Raw genomic sequence first — 11,704 nt, forward strand, 5'->3', positions numbered from 1 at the left:
AGCATTTTCCCCTTATAGAGTTTGCGTATAATAATAGCTAGGACTCTAGTATTGGGATGGCTCTATTTTAAGCTCTGTATTATAGAAGGTGTAGGCATCCTATTGAGTGGTTTGAGGTTGGTGAGGTGGAGATGTTTGATCCCATCAATCTATGGAGAACGTGAAGGTGATTTGAAATAGGCTTAAAGCTGCCTAAAGTTGCTAAAAATCCTATGCAGATATAAGTTGTAGGAACTTAGAGTTTGAGGTTGGGGATAGGGTACTCTTAAAGGTACCTCCCATGACAGGAGTTATGCAGTTTGGGAAGAAGGGAAAGATTAGTCTCCGGTATGTTGGTCCATACTTAGTTTTGAGAAGGTTCGGTAATGGTGCTTATGACTTGGAGTTACCTTCTAGTTGGAGCTCCATTTACCCAGTATTTTATGTGTCTATGTTGAGGAAATATGTGGGTGATTTGTTACAAATTATGCCTATCAAGGATATTGATATTTTGGGTTTCTTGTATTATGAAGAGATCCTTATTGAAATCTTGGATTGGCAAGTTCGTTGGTTGCGGAACAAGGATGTAGCTTCGGTAAAGGTTCTATGGAGGAACCACAAGGTGGAAGAGGCTACATGGGAAGCTAAAGAGGACATGAAGTCCAAGTATACATTCTTGTTTTCCATTCAGAAAGATCACACGTAAGGTAAGTGTTATTCTTAATATCTTTATTTTCTAACTTAGTTAAAGGTAAGAGTAGAGGCGTTTGGGGTTTGATCATGCTTGTCAATGCCTTGTTCTATCATTCGGGGATGAATAATCCAAGTGGAGGAGAATTGAAACACCCTGGTTTCTATCCCTTAGAAAATTCTTGACCTTTGAGCTCACTATTCTATTAATGACTCATCACATGAGTCGTATGGTGTGGGTATGGGTCAGGTGACCCAAATCGTTAGGTGTCTAGTGAATGGTTGTTGGGGTTTTGTTATTGTTATTATTTGGTGGTACGAGTCATTAGAGGTGGTGACGAGTTGTTAGGGTGATCCTTAACCAAATTAGTGAGTTAGTGACTTGACTCTGCTCTGAGTACGAGTGGCTCACTAAGAGACGTGAGGACAGGTTACGAGTGGTAAGGTTGGGTCATGTTTTTTCCTGTGTCCAATCCTTTTAGTTCTCTCTTGGAAACAACTATACCTTACGAGTCGTACAGTTAGGTAACGAGTGGGGTCATGGAGTCCTAGGGTAGATAATGTATGGGCTTCAAACTCACTTTCTTGGGGATGGCACAAGGGTATGAGTCATATGTTGTGGTCATGAGTCACGAGGTTCACTCGTAACCACCTGTGGACTTTTTATAGTTTTTAGCTGGGGCACTTTGGACATTTCTCAATTAAAACCATTAAGACACCACATCCCTATAACATGTTTTGGTCATTCATTCCACATTTTACAAGATTAAACATCCTTTTTACTCTGTCAAAAATCTCTCAAACAAAATTGGCTAGGGTTTCTCCAAAATGGTCATCTAAGGGCTTAAATATTAATTTCTCTCTATGAATCTCTGTAATTCAGGCATGTAACTCTTCCCTCATTGTTAGTTTACTAAAATCTCATATTTAAAGCATTGTTCATGAACCATTAATGGTGGTTTTGAAAACAAGGTTGAGGGGTTTGAATATATATTATTGAATATTATTTCTTATGGCTTAAATAGTGATTATGCATGTTTTCGTTATAGTTTTGCACATGTGTATGGATGGGAATGGTTATTTAATGAAGGGGTCATGGTTGAGCCCTAAATTTGATGATTTTGGCTTTGGAAATAGCATGCCCTCAACCAATTTGTGAAATTGTCAATGAGAATGATTTTTGTCAAATAGTTTGATTATTCTTGGAATCTTGCATTGCATAAATGGTAAATGGAACGTAAATTGGTTTTGTATTGGTTTCAGATGGATTGGAAAGGCCTTGGTGGTCATGGTTTGATTATAAATGTTTTTGCTTAATTGAAAAGATGGAGTTTAATTTGGTTTAATGGTTTATATGGCATAAGGTAATATACTTGCAAGCTCTAATTTAGATATGACCATACCAATGGTTAATGACTAATAAAAAGACTCCTTGGTAAATGGTTGGGAATGTGTAAATGATTTAATATGGGCTTAAATGGGGTTGAGTAGTAAAGTTGTGGAAGGTAGGGGTCCCCGGGGGACCGATACTGGGAACTCATGTTTGTCGATGAGAGGGTGGTCTTGTTGACCATGTGCATGATGTCACAATTTATATTTTGGAGATGTACTAGTCATCTCAGGTTCTTTTCTCTGGTCATGTGGCTAACATGCACTGGGGGCCTTTCAGTAGGGGGAGCTGAACCCATATAACCCATGGGTGGTTTTAGGATAGTCAAGATACACAACTCAAGTTAAGGATTTAAATGCATGATATACTTTGTTCTTTATACCAATATGATATATATGCATATATGTGTTTGCATATGGTTATTTGGCTTTGAATGATGGCACTACTTTATCTTTATCCTTGAGTAATATGCTAGCATTCACTCGCTAACCATCTTTAGGCATTGTATCCCCACATGATGCAAAAATCAGTCGTGCTACCATTCCTCCTACACAGTGACTTGGATTTGGGGACAACTTTGAATCAGATTAAAGTGGTGAGCTTCCGCACTATGGAAGACTCCATTTCATGTTATGGACTTCATTTTATTATTGTCATTTCATTGGTTTAGGTTTTGTCAATGGTGGGGGGCATGTCCCAATCGGATATTCTTTGATTCTGGATAGAGGCTCTGTCGGACTATTATGGAAATGGGCGGTATCTATATTAGTGTTAGCCTTTGTATTGGTATTTGGTTGGAAATTTGGTTATGGTTATAGACTTACCATATTGTCTTTAAATTATTATTATTTATCTTATTATATGTTTGAAATTTATCCGACATGGGATGCAGGGTGGTTAACGGTGGGGTACTGGGCTGATGTTTGGTCTGGTTTGGACTTGAGATACTCGACACGGCTAGGACCAGGTTCGGGTCATGTCAGAATCTCACGCACCATCCTTTCTCTTATAGATCTCAACTCCCATTAGAGTTCATTAACCTGCCTTTGAAGTTCTCGCACGGTGTCACGCAAAATCGCCACTTCCCAATCCGAATAATTCATATCTAGAACACGCATGCGTTAACAAAAAAACATAAAACACTAAAGAAAATAAAGAGTTCAAATGTAATACAATGTATACTACAAATTGGTAGATTTTAGAAAAAATATCTCAACAAAAAAGGAATATGCTCTTTGAATAGAAATGGTTGAAGATGTAATATGAAAGATAAGATGTAATAAGTAAACAAAGTGGAGTAGAATGAATGAGTAAGGAAGGGACCTATTTATAGAGGATTGAATTTGAATATGTTAGGCAAAAAGTCACGACTGTTTGCCTCCATTTTATTAATTACATGCCTTAATTAAATCAAACTCGTGACTTTTTGATTAATTTGAAAAGACATGACTTACGTGTATTTCTTCCAACAATCTTGTGGCTTCCAAGGCATCGATGCATCGTAGCAATCCCAAGTCTGGAGTCCTCCTATACAGGATTTCCTTTTTGAGAAAGAACTGATTGGCCATCCTTCTTAAAGTCCTCTTCTGCTTGCCAGTAGCGCCTTCTGGATATTCTCCTGCTTTAAGTAACCTCTTGATGTCATAGTACTACGACTTTCCATCTGGCTCTTAATCTACATGGAAACAGTATTCTTGTTAATCGTGTATTTCCATCTTGATGGGATCGATGTAGTTCTTATCTGGATGCTGAATCATTGAGGCTATTGTCACTAAGGCATTGGCTAACTCATTTTGAATTTGAGGGACATATTTCAACTCAATCGTCATGAACCTTTTACTCAGCTCCTTAATACATTGGACATAAGGAAGGATTTTGACATTCTTGGTGGTCCATTCTCCTTGCACCTGATGGATCAATAAATCTGAATCTCGTATCACTAATAACTCTTTGATATCCATGTCTATTGCCATCCTTAGCCCCAGAATGCAAGCCTCATATTCTGCCATTCGTGTAACGAAACCTAATCTTTGCTGAGATCGCATAATGTTGACCTATTTTTGAAACTAGGACTGCCCCAATTTAGACACCTTTAAAGTTCGGTGCTCTATCAAAGAACATTCTCCATCTATCATACAACTCTGAGATGTCTTCCCCTGCAAACAACACCTCTTCATAAGGAAAGTAGGTATTGAGTTGCATGTAATCTTTATCCACTAGATTTTCTATGAGGTGATCAGCCAAAGCTTGTTCTTTGATGGCTTTTTGTGTCACATCCACGATATCAAACCCACTCAACAAAATTTCCCATTTTGCCAATTTTCCAGTAGGCAAATGCTTTTGAAAGATATACTTGAGTGGATCCATTCTTGAAATCAAATACGTGGTATACACAGATAGGTAGTGTCTTAAATTTTGCGCGACCCAAGTCAATGTGCAAAATGTCCTCTCCAATAATGTATACCTAGCTTCATACGATGTGAACTTCTTACTCAGGTAGTAAATGGCTTTCTCTTTCCTCCCTGTATCATCATGTTGCCCTAACACACATCCAAATGCATTATCCATAACAGATAGATATAATAACAATGGCTTTCCCAGTTCTGGTGGAACCAGTACTGGTGGATTAGACAAATACTCCTTAATTTTTTCAAAAGCCTTCTGACATTCTTCAGTCCATATGGTGGCGGTATCCTTCTTCAATAAATTAAAAATTGGTTCACAAATTATCATGGACTGGACTATGAACCGACTGATGTAATTGAGTCTTCTCAATAAACTCATTACGTCCCTTTTGGTATTAGGAGGCGGTAAGTCTTGGATTGCCTTTATCTTTGACAGATCCAATTTATACCTCTCCTACTAACGATGAACCAAATAACTTTCCAGCGGGGACTCCAAAGGCACACTTGTCCGAATTCAACTTTAAGTCGTACCTTTGCTGCCTTTCAATGAACTTTCATAAATTATCTAAATAATCTAAACTCCTCTTATATTTCATAATGACATCATCCACATACACCTCGATCTCTTTGTGAATTATATCATGGAAAAGGGTGGTCATGGCCCTCATGTATGTTGCACCGACATTCTTAAGTCCAAACAACATTACCCTGTAGTAGTACACTCCCCACAGAGTGATAAATGCAATCTTCTCTACATTATTTTAGTCTATCAGGATTTGATGATATACCACAAAACAATCAACAAACAACAGCAACTCATGTTTAGTACAATTATCGATGAGAATATGAATGTTTGGAAGGGAAAATTATCTTTCGGACTAGCCTTGCTGAGATCCCGATAATCTACACATATTATTATATTTCCATCCTTCTTTGGTACTGGCACGATATCGGCCAACCAGGTGGGGTAAGTTGTGACCCACATGACGTTAGCCACTATCTTCTTGGTCGCCTCCTCCTTGATTTTAAAACTCAAATTGGGTTTGAATTTCCTCGTCTTTTGCTTCACCAATGGACATGCAGGGTTGGTGGGCAGTCTATACGAGACGATATCAGTACATAAACCAGACATTTCATCATAAGACCAAGCAAATACATCGGTGTATTGCTTGAGTAGACTTATCAATTCCTACTTTCTTTCATTGTCCAAGTGTATGCTGACTTATGTTTTCTTTGTTTTCTCTTTATCACCCAAATTGACGACTTTAATTTCATCCATATTAGGCTTCTTCTGACTTTTGAGTTGATCGATCTCTTGCGGCAGGTTTTCACGCATCATGCTTCCATCAACTCCTCCTAATCTTGCTCATCGATTGCATTTTGCTCAATGGATTCGTTATATGTCATAATAGTGGTACGAGGATTTTTATTAATATTTCCACTGAAAAGTATAAAAAAGTGAGTAAAGCAAATAGATATCGAAAATAGAAAAATAAATTTTGAAAATAAGGACTTCTATCAATAAAAGCATTGGGCTTTGGCAAGAGGCAAGTGGCAAAAATAGTTTTGACATGATTTAAGCCTAAATTAATCATACAAACAAAATAATTTTTTAAAGCAGTAACAATCCCGCACTACCAAGACTCCTGTCAGAATAGGGATGGGATAATAGTCCAATTCTGTAAGACTTCTCCAGGATCAGCATCACGGATGGTAAGCTTCTTGAAATCTATCTCCAGTTCTCCTTCGATCACGGCCACAAATAGATTTCCTATTCCTTTAATGATATCTTCATCAACTATTTTCCCTAAAATTAGGGCTTGGGCTGCAACGAATACTGTTATTCCAAATCCTTCACTGCAGGCTCCTCCAGAAATGGGCTCATGTCCAAGACCTGTAGTACCCCTCTGATGCTTCTGCTGGATTGGTTCAACTATACCATTATCTCTTGGTCCTAACCCTGTCTTTGGTTGATACCTATATTTCAGCATCTTCGATGCAACCATCTTTTTAGCACTCGATATTTTCCCTCTAGCTATTTTTATCTTCTCGTCGGTCTTTGTAGCTTGCATGATTTCCTGGGTATGGAAAGTGGCTCCATCTAACTCCTTGATGACTAGAACTGAATTAACAGAATAGATTGAATGACTGAGCTCTCCATGGACAGTAACTTTATTGTGACCCCACTCAAACTTCATACACTGATGAAGAGTAGAAGGAACAACTCTTGGTATGTAGACACATGGCCTTCCCAGTAGTAGGTTATAGCTTGATGACACGTCCATGACCTAAAATAGGATAGAAAATTTTGCTGGTCCTATCTACAGTGTCAAGTATATTTCTTCGACGACACTCCTTTGAGACCCATCAAAAGCTCTGACCTTCACCCGACTCTCTCTTATGTCTTCTATATTCACACCCAAATCCCCTAGAATGGAGAGCGTACAAATATTGCAACCCGAACCACCGCCAATTAAAACGCTGTTTACAATCTTGTCATGATATCTAACTGTAATATAGAGTGCTTTGTTGTGTGCAACTCCTTCTGACGGTAGCTCATCATCATGGAAAGAGACCTTATTTTCCTCTACCCTTTGCCCGATTACTGCAGCTAATCTCACTAGTGGTCTCCTTTCGTATGCTAACCCTACACAACACTTCAATCAAAGCATTTCTATGGGCTTCAGAACTTATAAGCAAGGACATAACGGATATGTGGGTCGGTGTCTTCTTAAGCTGATCTTTAACTGAATAGTCCTTGGGTTGAATATTTTTCCAAAATTCTACAACTTCAGCATCTATAATATTTCTCTTTAGGTTCTAATCTTTCCTGAGAACTCCACAATTTAGTTTCTCTGGCGTGTAACACTTTTCTGACCTGGTCATCCCTTGAGCCACAACAGCGTCTATCATCTTACCCCTAGCTTTAGCTCGATAGTCCTATGGAACTGCTTTAGTGTCATAGTCGGGCCTTCTAGGGGCTAATGTGGTCACTACGACTCTTGGCAGGTAGGTCTGAACAGTTATAGGCTCCCTCAACTGAACTGTGATAAATGGTTGTGATGGGGATGCAGTGATGATTTCTTCTGTGTTCTATGTGGGCATAATAGTTTCTTCCAAAGTATACTCCTTCTTTAGGGTAATCATATTAATTTCCTAATTTCCATGAGTTCGCAAGGGGTTATTAGTCACATTTGGAGCTGCGGTGGTGCATTTGATTATACCCTTCCTTATCAGGGACTCAATCTGATTTTTCAAGTTGTAGCAGTATTCTGTGTCATGCCCCTCGACTCCCGAGTGATAGGCACACCGCTTTTTACCGTCAAAGTTTTGAGAGGTTGGATCAGGGGTCTTTCCCTCAATTGGATGCAATAAACCAGCTGCCCTCAATCTCTCAAACAACTGGGTCAAAGGTTCTGCAATTGCTGTGTAGCTGCGGGTATTTCTGGCTTCAAAGTTTGGTCGTGGTCTAGGCGTATAGACTGGCCTATTTTGGTGAGATGGAGCTTGGACAGAGGCGTATGGTCTTGGTAGATTTTGGTAGGTTGGCTCGAGGTGGATTTTAATGTAGTTGATTATGGTACACTGGGATGTATACTATAATTTGGGGGTTGTTAGGGTAATGGTAAGAAGAATTTCCAGGTTGGTAGTATGGTGTGGAGGATGAGACATCTTCTCTTTTTCTCTTATTACTATTAATGGAACAAGTCTGTATGGCCTTACTTGTAGCTTGCATCGCAGCTATAGATTGGATCTTCCCTGATTTGATGCCTTCTTTTATGAAATACCCTATCTTGACCAAATCTACAAACTTTTGGCCCGTCATTGACATTATCTTGTCAAAATGAACACCCTTTTGAGCTTGGATAAAATACTTGGAGAGCTTATTTTTGTCTTGTGAAGGATGGATCCTAGCAGCGTTGGTCCTCCAATATTATACATACTCTTGAAATAATTCTGATGGCTTTTTTTGTATGTTAGCCAATAAGAACCTATCTGGGGCAATATCAGTGTTAAATCTGAAGTGACTCATGAAATCCTCAGCATTTCCCACCAGTCACGCCACTTATGAAGGTCTTGTCGGGTGTACCAAGTCAAATCTTACCCCTACAAACTCTGTATGAACAACTTCATTCTCAACTTCTCATTCCTTGTCACACCGACCAACTTATCGTAGTAAGCCCTCAGATGTACATGCGGGTCACTTTTTCCATCAAACACATCAAACTTTGGTGATTTGTACCCCACTGGCATGTCAATGTATGGATGAATACATAAGTCATCGTAGTCTAGGCTTTCAGTGCCTTTGGTGATTTGCATGTTTCTAAATGCCCTCTTTAGACTTTCGAGTTGGACTGCTATCGATCCTTCTTTACTTGATTGGATATTCTTTTGCAATCTCGCATACCGATTAACCACATATAGAACCTTAAGAGTCTCAAATATTGTGAAGGTGGGAGTTTCAGTAGCGTATACATGTGGCATAGGTATCTCACAAGTGACATGTGCCTCGGGTATGTGTAGTATCTCTGGATGGATTGGGACAGTAAAGTTCAGAGCAGCAGGTGTAGTTCTAATAGTAGGTTGAAAAGCTAGTAGGGCTTGAGAATATGGTATATTTGCTTGGTTAGCGGGAATGACTTGAGGTAATTCAATATTTGGAGCCTGTAACTGAGAAGGAAAGCTAGCTACTGTAAGCATAGTTTGACATAGTTCTTCCTTTAGCACTTTAATTTCTTGCGCCATATTGCTCGTCGTTCTGAGAGTCTGGCGGCCTTTGAGAGCTTTTGAATTCATCTACTGGTATCATCACGACCTTATCTTTGTTAGTCACTTTGTCTTTTGATCGAAGGTTGTATTGGGATTCTGCCAATTTTCCAGTTGACACAAATGAACTTTCTTTTGAGGGGATTGATAAACAAAAGAAAGGAAAAAAAAAAGAAAAAGTAAACTATATTAGTTTGGGAGATAATGAAAATGTAACAAGCAAGTAACACATATATATGCCAAGTTGGTGACATTTAAATGCGTCTTAATATAGAGCCTCTTTTTGACAGAGGTAAGACTGCATTACAATTAATTTGATGGTAAATGGTCTATTTAAACACGTTTGGATTTGAGAATAACACGACTTTCATTGAAAAAAGGCTTCAAATGGTTCATAAAAATACATCTAAGAAAGCTTAAAATAAAGTATAAGGACAGCCGCAAGGGCTTACAATGGATTGGGCCATGCAACTCTTTTAGGGAATATAAAGAGATACAAGAAAAAAAGAAGTCTAGGGCCAGGTGGGACCGTCATCATCATTATCATCACCTGGGCATAGAAAGTAGTCTGTGAAATATTTATTATTTATCATCCACTCCGGGTAGTTTGAATTATCTTCATTTCTCATGGATTGATCTCTGGGTTCCTTGTTTGTACCCTCATTAACATCATCATCATCATTATCTAGAGAAATCATGTCATCCACTGATCCTGGAACTAATTGTCGATACATAGAGGTTGTGAGATACATGTGAGGTAGTATTTCACTTACCACCTGACACACCATGTCGTAGTTCACCAACCCAGGGTCCTTTCCCAGCTTGGTCGCGTTATGGGGCATCCTTCTACTTTCCATGCATAATGCCCTGATGTGCACCAAGTCGTCTGGCCAACTTTGGCTGAAAGTAGATTCATCCATATTTCTTGTAGTTTCCTAACTCTGTCCCAAGGTACTTGTCTTCCATAAGTAATTTCCATTGGAGCCATGTCTGACCATAAAGGGATATTTTGTCCTATGCCGAATTGACGTAGAACTCTAAGTGGAGCGTACGATTGGATTCCTTCCAACCCAATCAACTATATAAAATAACTGGTGTACCTCCTTAGAAGGGATCTTTCTGTGATCCAAGAAAGCTTCCATTGGATGGCATCTCCTGTGAGGTATGTCAAATAAGCTCGTTATTCTTCTATTCCTAATGGTGCCTCCCAAAACCTCAGCCTTTGTTCATGACTTTTTATCAAGTCGGAGATGTTCTCTGGGTTGGTTATGGTTGGCTCCCTTTGATAGAAATGCTCCACGGCCCAGACCTTAAGTAACAAGCTGCATCTGCTAAAGAAATCCTCCCTTTTCGAGCAGGCAGACAGAGCTTAAAATAATTCTGCTAGTAGCATGGGTACTAGCGTATGATTCTCAAAATTAGTGAACATAGTGAAAACCAAAGGCATCGAGTTGATGTTGATATGACCTTTTCTTTGAGGGAAGACTATAATTCCTAGGAAGGCAAGTGCGAAATCCATGGGGCGAACACTCTCCCACCTTGCCCTTTCACAGGCAAAGTTCTCTCGGTGGTGGTCACAGCTCATTTGATATCCAAATCTCTGAAATAGGTAGCCCAAGTTAACCCAACCATATCTGATACTCCTCGGTGAACGATCTACCCTCAAGCCCAAAGTATGCAAAAAACCATTGCCGATCATGGAAGACGGGGCTAGCAGGATTCTTCTTTCAAGAGGAAGATCTGTAAGGCTACTGATGTCTTCCAAGGTTGGGGCAATTTCAAAGTCTGCAAATAGAATATCATAGTGGCTGAAAGCTAAAACTCAACTAATAGCTTTATGAGTACTTCGTTGGCTTGAATATCCATCAAGGACACCAAAGAGCCCTAAAGATGAGAGAAACAGAAAGAAGAGATATGAATTATTTTATTGTAGAAGGAGAGAGAATTCTAGAGATGATTTTAAATATTTATGAATAAATTATGATGGTGAAACTCTTTGACAAGAATGAGGAGACAGTGATGGTGACATTGAAAAGACAAAATAAGACAACTCAAGGAGGAGATTTTTGAGTTATCCAACAAAATTTTTTACTGCCTTAGTATTCTTTTTCTTTTTTATTTTGGATAGAAAATTGCATTAAAATGAAAAAAAAGGTCTTAAAACAGATAAGTCATCTGCTGCAATGGATGTCTACATATGTTTGAAAATTTTCAATAGATCAATCATTTACCCCAATAGATGGCAATATTTATTTGATAATTCCAATGGATAAACCATCTGTTACAACAGATGTCATTATCTTTTTGATAATTTCCAACAGATAAGTCATTTGTTGCAACAGGTTAGTCCATCCGGTAAACTGATTCCATTCTGCTACTAGGGTTCTATTATCAAGTCATTATTTAAAATATCAAAATTAATTTATCTAGAATTAAGGATGAGTTCATAGGTTCAACTACAATTTCAATTGAT

Source organism: Capsicum annuum, chromosome 9 (genome assembly GCF_002878395.1).
Source record: "Capsicum annuum cultivar UCD-10X-F1 chromosome 9, UCD10Xv1.1, whole genome shotgun sequence".
In the NCBI taxonomy this organism is placed as follows: Eukaryota; Viridiplantae; Streptophyta; class Magnoliopsida; order Solanales; family Solanaceae; genus Capsicum; species Capsicum annuum.